At 63.2% G+C, this 7,628-nt stretch overlaps 1 non-coding gene across 1 annotated transcript; it reads left to right on the forward strand.

The window, feature by feature from the left end:
- The first annotated feature begins 282 nt into the window (after window positions 1-282).
- LOC131860885 (5S ribosomal RNA) lies at window positions 283-401 on the forward strand. The gene has a single exon (XR_009359968.1). It is a non-coding gene; the product is annotated as a 5S ribosomal RNA (ribosomal RNA).
- The last annotated feature ends 7,227 nt before the right edge of the window (window positions 402-7,628 follow it).

Below are 7,628 nucleotides of genomic sequence, written 5' to 3' on the forward strand. Positions count from 1 at the left end.
CACATGTGAGCGCAGGTCGTTGCGCCCGAGGTGGTGTGTGGGCACCGCGTTGCAGACGGGACACTGCACGCACACGACGCCCCGTCCAGGTGCACGCACGTAGGCCGGGCCGGGTGCACACCCGATGCCCTAGCAAGGTGCGTGCACCCGGGCAGGGCTCACACTTGGCGAACGGGGCGCACTTCGCGAGGGAGGGTGTGCACCTCGACGGGGGTGGGTGGCCGGGGTGGATTCGCACGTGGGTCGCGGTTTGCTAAGTACACACTGCGACAAGCTCATAACGGGTGCGATCATACCAGCGTTAGTGCACCGGATCCCATCAGAACTCCGCAGTTAAGCGCGCTTGGGCCGGAGTAGTACTGGGATGGGTGACCTCCCGGGAAGTCCCGGTGTTGCACCCTTTTTTAGTTTTTCGCCGGGCGTCGCAATGCTATTTGAATTAACCTTTTGCCCGTTTGCGTTCTCGTCGGGGCCGGGCCGGGCCGGGGTGCGTTGCCCGCACTACCGCGCGCGCCGGGGCGACACCGAGCGCGCACCCGAGGCGCCCCGAGCACACAGGCCACGGTGCAACCCGGGCGTTGTGCGCGCACCCCGGTGCGCCCGAGGTGCTGCGCGCGCACCCAGGTGAAATCGGTGTGCACCTCGGCCAGTGCGCGCTCGGTCGAGTCGCGCACGTTGGCCAAGGTGCACGGTGATGTTTCTTACTCTAAGGTTCCGCACCAGACGCCCGGGACAGGTGAGCGAAGCTGGGCGGGGCCGGGTGCGCGCCCGGGGCAGGTGCACGCAGCTGGAGAGAGCTTTGGAGCGCACCAGAGGTGCGCACCTTGGAGCACACTTCGGAGCGCACCAATGATGCGCTCCATTCAAAAGTTTCCTGAAAAGGCAAAAAAAGTTGAGATTATAGAATTTCCCACTTGAGAGATTGTAAAAAAAAAAAATTTAAAATGAAGGAAACGCGGGTGCCAAGGTGTGCGCGCCCGGGTGCGCAGCCCAGCCAAGGTGTGCGCACCAAGGCGCCCACCCTGGCGAAGGTGCATGCAAGGTGCGCACCCGAGGCAAACCGGACAATTAACCCAACTTTCGACTTCGCGCGCACCTGCGCACCTTGGAGCGCACTTCGGAGCGCTCCTTGGTGCGCACCAATCTTGGGCACCTCGGAGTGCACCATGGCGCCCACCAAGGTGCGCACCCGGGGCAAACCGAGCTTCGACTTCGTGCGCACCTTGGAGGCGCCCACCAAGGTGCGCAGCCCAGCCAAGGCGTGCGCATCAAGGTGCGCACCCGGGGCAAACCGAGCTCCGACTTCGTACGCACCATGGAGCGCACAAAAGGTGCGCAACCCAGCCAAGGTGTGCGCACCCCGGGCAAACCGAGCTCCGAATCGTGCGCACCAGAGGTGCACGCCATCGTGCGCACCTTGGAGCACACTTCGGAGCCCTCCTTGGTGCGCACCGATGTTGCGCACCTCGGAGCGCACCCGGGGAAAACAATGCAATTAACCCGACTTTTGACTTCGTGCGCACCTCGAAGCGCTCTCGGGTTCGCACCTCGGAGCACACCGAGGTGCGCACCTTTGATGCGCTGCCTTCACCAATTTCCAGAAAAGGCAAGAAAACATTGAGAAGGTGTGCGCACCGAGGTGCCCACCCTGGCGAAGGTGCACGCGAGGTGCGCACCCGGGGCAAACCGGGCTCCGACTTCGTGCACGCCATGCTGCGCACCTTGGAGGGCCATGGTGCGCACCTTGGAGCAAACTTCGGAGCGCTCAATGGTGCCCAACCCAGCCAAGGTGCCCACCGCGGCGAAGGTGCACGCGAGGTGCGCACCCGGGGCAAACCGGGCTCCGACTTCGTGCACGCCGCACCTTGGAGCACACTTCGGAGCGCTCCTTGGTGCGCACCAGGGCGCGCAAACCAGCCGAGGTGCCCACCCCGGCGAAGGTGCACGCGAGGTGCGCACCCGGGGCAAACCGGGCTCCGACTTCGTGCACGCCATGGTGCGCACCCGGGGCAAACCGGACTCCGACTTCGTGCAGGCCGCACCTTGGAGCACACTTCGGAGCGCTCCTTGGTGCGCACCATGGTGCCCACCAGGGCGCGCAACCCAGCCAAGGTCTGCACACCAAGGTGCCCACCCCGGCGAAGGTGCACGCGAGGTGCGCACCCGGGGCAAACCGGGCTCCGACTTCGTGCACGCCATGGTGCCCACCGCGGCGAAGGTGCACGCGAGGTGCGCACCCGGGGCAAACCGGGCTCCGACTTCGTGCACGGCGCACCTTGGAGCACACTTCGGAGCGCTCCTTGGTGCGCACCATGGTGCCCACCAGGGCGCGCAACCCAGCCAAGGTGTGCGCACCAAGGTGCACGCGAGGTGCGCACCCGGGGCAAACCGGGGTCCGACTTCGTGCACGCCGCACCTTGGAGCACACATCGGGGCGCTCCCGGGTTCGCACCGTGGTGGGCACCTCGGAGCACACCAAGGTGGGCAGCGAGGTGCGCACCTTTGATGCGATGCCTTCAATAATTTCCATAAAAGGCAAAAAAAAACGAGATTTTAAAATTTCCGTTTTGAAAGATAGTGAAAAAAAGGGAATGCTGGTGCCATCTTGAGCCCGCCCTGGTGCGCAGCCCAGCCAAGGTGTGCGCACCAAGGTGCCCACCCTGGCGAAGGTGCGCGCCCGGGCAATTAACCCAACTTCCAACCTCGCGCGCGCCAGGGTGGGAGCGCACCCAACAACCGGGCCTGGGAAGAGCCAATGCGACAAACCCCACCAAACGCTCTGACAAAAAAAGAGGGGGCGCTCCAGTAACCCCGCTTCGGAGCGCACCCTGGGCAAACCCAGCCAAGGTGCAGGCGAGGTGCGCACCCGGGGCAAACCGGGCTCCGACAACGTGCACGCCGCACCTTGGAGCACACTTCGTAGCGCTCCCGGGTGCGCACCTTTGATGCGCTGCCTTCACTAATTTCCAGAAAAGGCAAAAAAAAAAGGAGATTTTGAAATTTCCGTTTTGAAAGATAGTGAAAAAAACGGAACGCGGGTGCCATCTTGAGCCCGCCCTGGTGCGCAGCCCAGGCAAGGTGCCCACCCTGGCAAAGGTGCGCACCCGGGCAATTAACCCTACTTCCGACTTCGTGCGCGCCAGGGTGGCAACCGGGCCTGGGAAGAGCCAATGCGAGAAACCCCACCAAACGCTCCGACAAAAAAAGAGGCGGCGCTCCAATAACCCCGCTTCGGAGCGCAGCCGGGGCAAACCCAGCCAAGGTGCCCACCCCGACGAAGGTGCACGCGAGGAGCGCACCCGGGGCAAACCGGGCTCCGACAACGTGCACGCAGCACCTTGGAGCACACTTCGAAGCACTCCCGGGTGCCCACCGGCGTTGCGCACCGTGGTGGGCAGCGAGGTGCGCACCTTTGATGCGCTGCCTTCACTAATTTCCAGAAAAAGGCAAAAAAAAATGAGATTTTAAAATTTCCGTTTTGAAAGATAGTGAAAAAAAAGGAACGCGGGTGCCATCTTGAGCCCGCCCTGGTGCGCAGCCCAGGCAAGGCATGCGCACCAAGGTGCCCACCCGAGGTGCACACCCGGGGCAAACCGGGCTCCGACTTCGTGCAGGCCGCACCTTGGAGCACACTTCGGAGCGCTCCTTGGTGCGCACCATGGTGCCCACCAGGGCGCGCAACCCAGCCAAGGTCTGCACACCAAGGTGCCCACCCCGGCGAAGGTGCACGCGAGGTGCGCACCCGGGGCAAACCGGGCTCCGACTTTGTGCACGCCATGGTGCCCACCGCGGCGAAGGTGCACGCGAGGTGCGCACCCGGGGCAAACCGGGCTCCGACTTCGTGCACGGCGCACCTTGGAGCACACTTCGGAGCGCTCCTTGGTGCGCACCATGGTGCCCACCAGGGCGCGCAACCCAGCCAAGGTGTGCGCACCAAGGTGCACGCGAGGTGCGCACCCGGGGCAAACCGGGGTCCGACTTCGTGCACGCCGCACCTTGGAGCACACATCGGGGCGCTCCCGGGTTCGCACCGTGGTGGGCACCTCGGAGCACACCAAGGTGGGCAGCGAGGTGCGCACCTTTGATGCGATGCCTTCACTAATTTCCATAAAAGGCAAAAAAAAACGAGATTTTAAAATTTCCGTTTTGAAAGATAGTGAAAAAAAGGGAATGCTGGTGCCATCTTGAGCCCGCCCTGGTGCGCAGCCCAGCCAAGGTGTGCGCACCAAGGTGCCCACCCTGGCGAAGGTGCGCGCCCGGGCAATTAACCCAACTTCCAACCTCGCGCGCGCCAGGGTGGGAGCGCACCCAACAACCGGGCCTGGGAAGAGCCAATGCGAGAAACCCCACCAAACGCTCTGACAAAAAAAGAGGGGGCGCTCCAGTAACCCCGCTCCGGAGCGCACCCTGGGCAAACCCAGCCAAGGTGCCCACCCCGGCCAAGGTGCAGGCGAGGTGCGCACCCGAGGCAAACCGGGCTCCGACAACGTGCACGCCGCACCTTGGAGCACACTTCGTAGCGCTCCCGGGTGCGCACCTTTGATGCGCTGCCTTCACTAATTTCCAGAAAAGGCAAAAAAAAAAGGAGATTTTGAAATTTCCGTTTTGAAAGATAGTGAAAAAAATGGAACGCGGGTGCCATCTTGAGCCCGCCCTGGTGCGCAGCCCAGGCAAGGTGCCCACCCTGGCAAAGGTGCGCACCCGGGCAATTAACCCTACTTCCGACTTCGTGCGCGCCAGGGTGGCAACCGGGCCTGGGAAGAGCCAATGCGAGAAACCCCACCAAACGCTCCGACAAAAAAAGAGGCGGCGCTCCAATAACCCCGCTTCGGAGCGCAGCCGGGGCAAACCCAGCCAAGGTGCCCACCCCGACGAAGGTGCACGCGAGGTGCGCACCCGGGGCAAACCGGGCTCCGACAACGTGCACGCAGCACCTTGGAGCACACTTCGAAGCACTCCCGGGTGCCCACCGGCGTTGCGCACCGTGGTGGGCAGCGAGGTGCGCACCTTTGATGCGCTGCCTTCACTAATTTCCAGAAAAAGGCAAAAAAAAATGAGATTTTAAAATTTCCGTTTTGAAAGATAGTGAAAAAAAAGGAACGCGGGTGCCATCTTGAGCCCGCCCTGGTGCGCAGCCCAGGCAAGGCATGCGCACCAAGGTGCCCACCCGAGGTGCACACCCGGGGCAAACCGGGCTCCGACTTCGTGCAGGCCGCACCTTGGAGCACACTTCGGAGCGCTCCTTGGTGCGCACCATGGTGCCCACCAGGGCGCGCAACCCAGCCAAGGTCTGCACACCAAGGTGCCCACCCCGGCGAAGGTGCACGCGAGGTGCGCACCCGGGGCAAACCGGGCTCCGACTTCGTGCACGCCATGGTGCCCACCGCGGCGAAGGTGCACGCGAGGTGCGCACCCGGGGCAAACCGGGCTCCGACTTCGTGCACGGCGCACCTTGGAGCACACTTCGGAGCGCTCCTTGGTGCGCACCATGGTGCCCACCAGGGCGCGCAACCCAGCCAAGGTGTGCGCACCAAGGTGCACGCGAGGTGCGCACCCGGGGCAAACCGGGGTCCGACTTCGTGCACGCCGCACCTTGGAGCACACATCGGGGCGCTCCCGGGTTCGCACCGTGGTGGGCACCTCGGAGCACACCAAGGTGGGCAGCGAGGTGCGCACCTTTGATGCGATGCCTTCACTAATTTCCATAAAAGGCAAAAAAAAACGAGATTTTAAAATTTCCGTTTTGAAAGATAGTGAAAAAAAGGGAATGCTGGTGCCATCTTGAGCCCGCCCTGGTGCGCAGCCCAGCCAAGGTGTGCGCACCAAGGTGCCCACCCTGGCGAAGGTGCGCGCCCGGGCAATTAACCCAACTTCCAACCTCGCGCGCGCCAGGGTGGGAGCGCACCCAACAACCGGGCCTGGGAAGAGCCAATGCGAGAAACCCCACCAAACGCTCTGACAAAAAAAGAGGGGGCGCTCCAGTAACCCCGCTCCGGAGCGCACCCTGGGCAAACCCAGCCAAGGTGCCCACCCCGGCCAAGGTGCAGGCGAGGTGCGCACCCGAGGCAAACCGGGCTCCGACAACGTGCACGCCGCACCTTGGAGCACACTTCGTAGCGCTCCCGGGTGCGCACCTTTGATGCGCTGCCTTCACTAATTTCCAGAAAAGGCAAAAAAAAAAGGAGATTTTGAAATTTCCGTTTTGAAAGATAGTGAAAAAAACGGAACGCGGGTGCCATCTTGAGCCCGCCCTGGTGCGCAGCCCAGGCAAGGTGCCCACCCTGGCAAAGGTGCGCACCCGGGCAATTAACCCTACTTCCGACTTCGTGCGCGCCAGGGTGGCAACCGGGCCTGGGAAGAGCCAATGCGAGAAACCCCACCAAACGCTCCGACAAAAAAAGAGGCGGCGCTCCAATAACCCCGCTTCGGAGCGCAGCCGGGGCAAACCCAGCCAAGGTGCCCACCCCGACGAAGGTGCACGCGAGGTGCGCACCCGGGGCAAACCGGGCTCCGACAACGTGCACGCAGCACCTTGGAGCACACTTCGAAGCACTCCCGGGTGCCCACCGGCGTTGCGCACCGTGGTGGGCAGCGAGGTGCGCACCTTTGATGCGCTGCCTTCACTAATTTCCAGAAAAAGGCAAAAAAAAATGAGATTTTAAAATTTCCGTTTTGAAAGATAGTGAAAAAAAAGGAACGCGGGTGCCATCTTGAGCCCGCCCTGGTGCGCAGCCCAGGCAAGGCATGCGCACCAAGGTGCCCACCCGAGGTGCACACCCGGGGCAAACCGGGCTCCGACTTCGTGCAGGCCGCACCTTGGAGCACACTTCGGAGCGCTCCTTGGTGCGCACCATGGTGCCCACCAGGGCGCGCAACCCAGCCAAGGTCTGCACACCAAGGTGCCCACCCCGGCGAAGGTGCACGCGAGGTGCGCACCCGGGGCAAACCGGGCTCCGACTTCGTGCACGCCATGGTGCCCACCGCGGCGAAGGTGCACGCGAGGTGCGCACCCGGGGCAAACCGGGCTCCGACTTCGTGCACGGCGCACCTTGGAGCACACTTCGGAGCGCTCCTTGGTGCGCACCATGGTGCCCACCAGGGCGCGCAACCCAGCCAAGGTGTGCGCACCAAGGTGCACGCGAGGTGCGCACCCGGGGCAAACCGGGGTCCGACTTCGTGCACGCCGCACCTTGGAGCACACATCGGGGCGCTCCCGGGTTCGCACCGTGGTGGGCACCTCGGAGCACACCAAGGTGGGCAGCGAGGTGCGCACCTTTGATGCGATGCCTTCACTAATTTCCATAAAAGGCAAAAAAAAACGAGATTTTAAAATTTCCGTTTTGAAAGATAGTGAAAAAAAGGGAATGCTGGTGCCATCTTGAGCCCGCCCTGGTGCGCAGCCCAGCCAAGGTGTGCGCACCAAGGTGCCCACCCTGGCGAAGGTGCGCGCCCGGGCAATTAACCCAACTTCCAACCTCGCGCGCGCCAGGGTGGGAGCGCACCCAACAACCGGGCCTGGGAAGAGCCAATGCGAGAAACCCCACCAAACGCTCTGACAAAAAAAGAGGGGGCGCTCCAGTAACCCCGCTCCGGAGCGCACCCTGGGCAAACCCAGCCAAGGTGCCCAC

The sequence above is a fragment of the Cryptomeria japonica genome, unplaced genomic scaffold, assembly GCF_030272615.1.
Source record: "Cryptomeria japonica unplaced genomic scaffold, Sugi_1.0 HiC_scaffold_20, whole genome shotgun sequence".
NCBI lineage: Eukaryota > Viridiplantae > Streptophyta > Pinopsida > Cupressales > Cupressaceae > Cryptomeria > Cryptomeria japonica.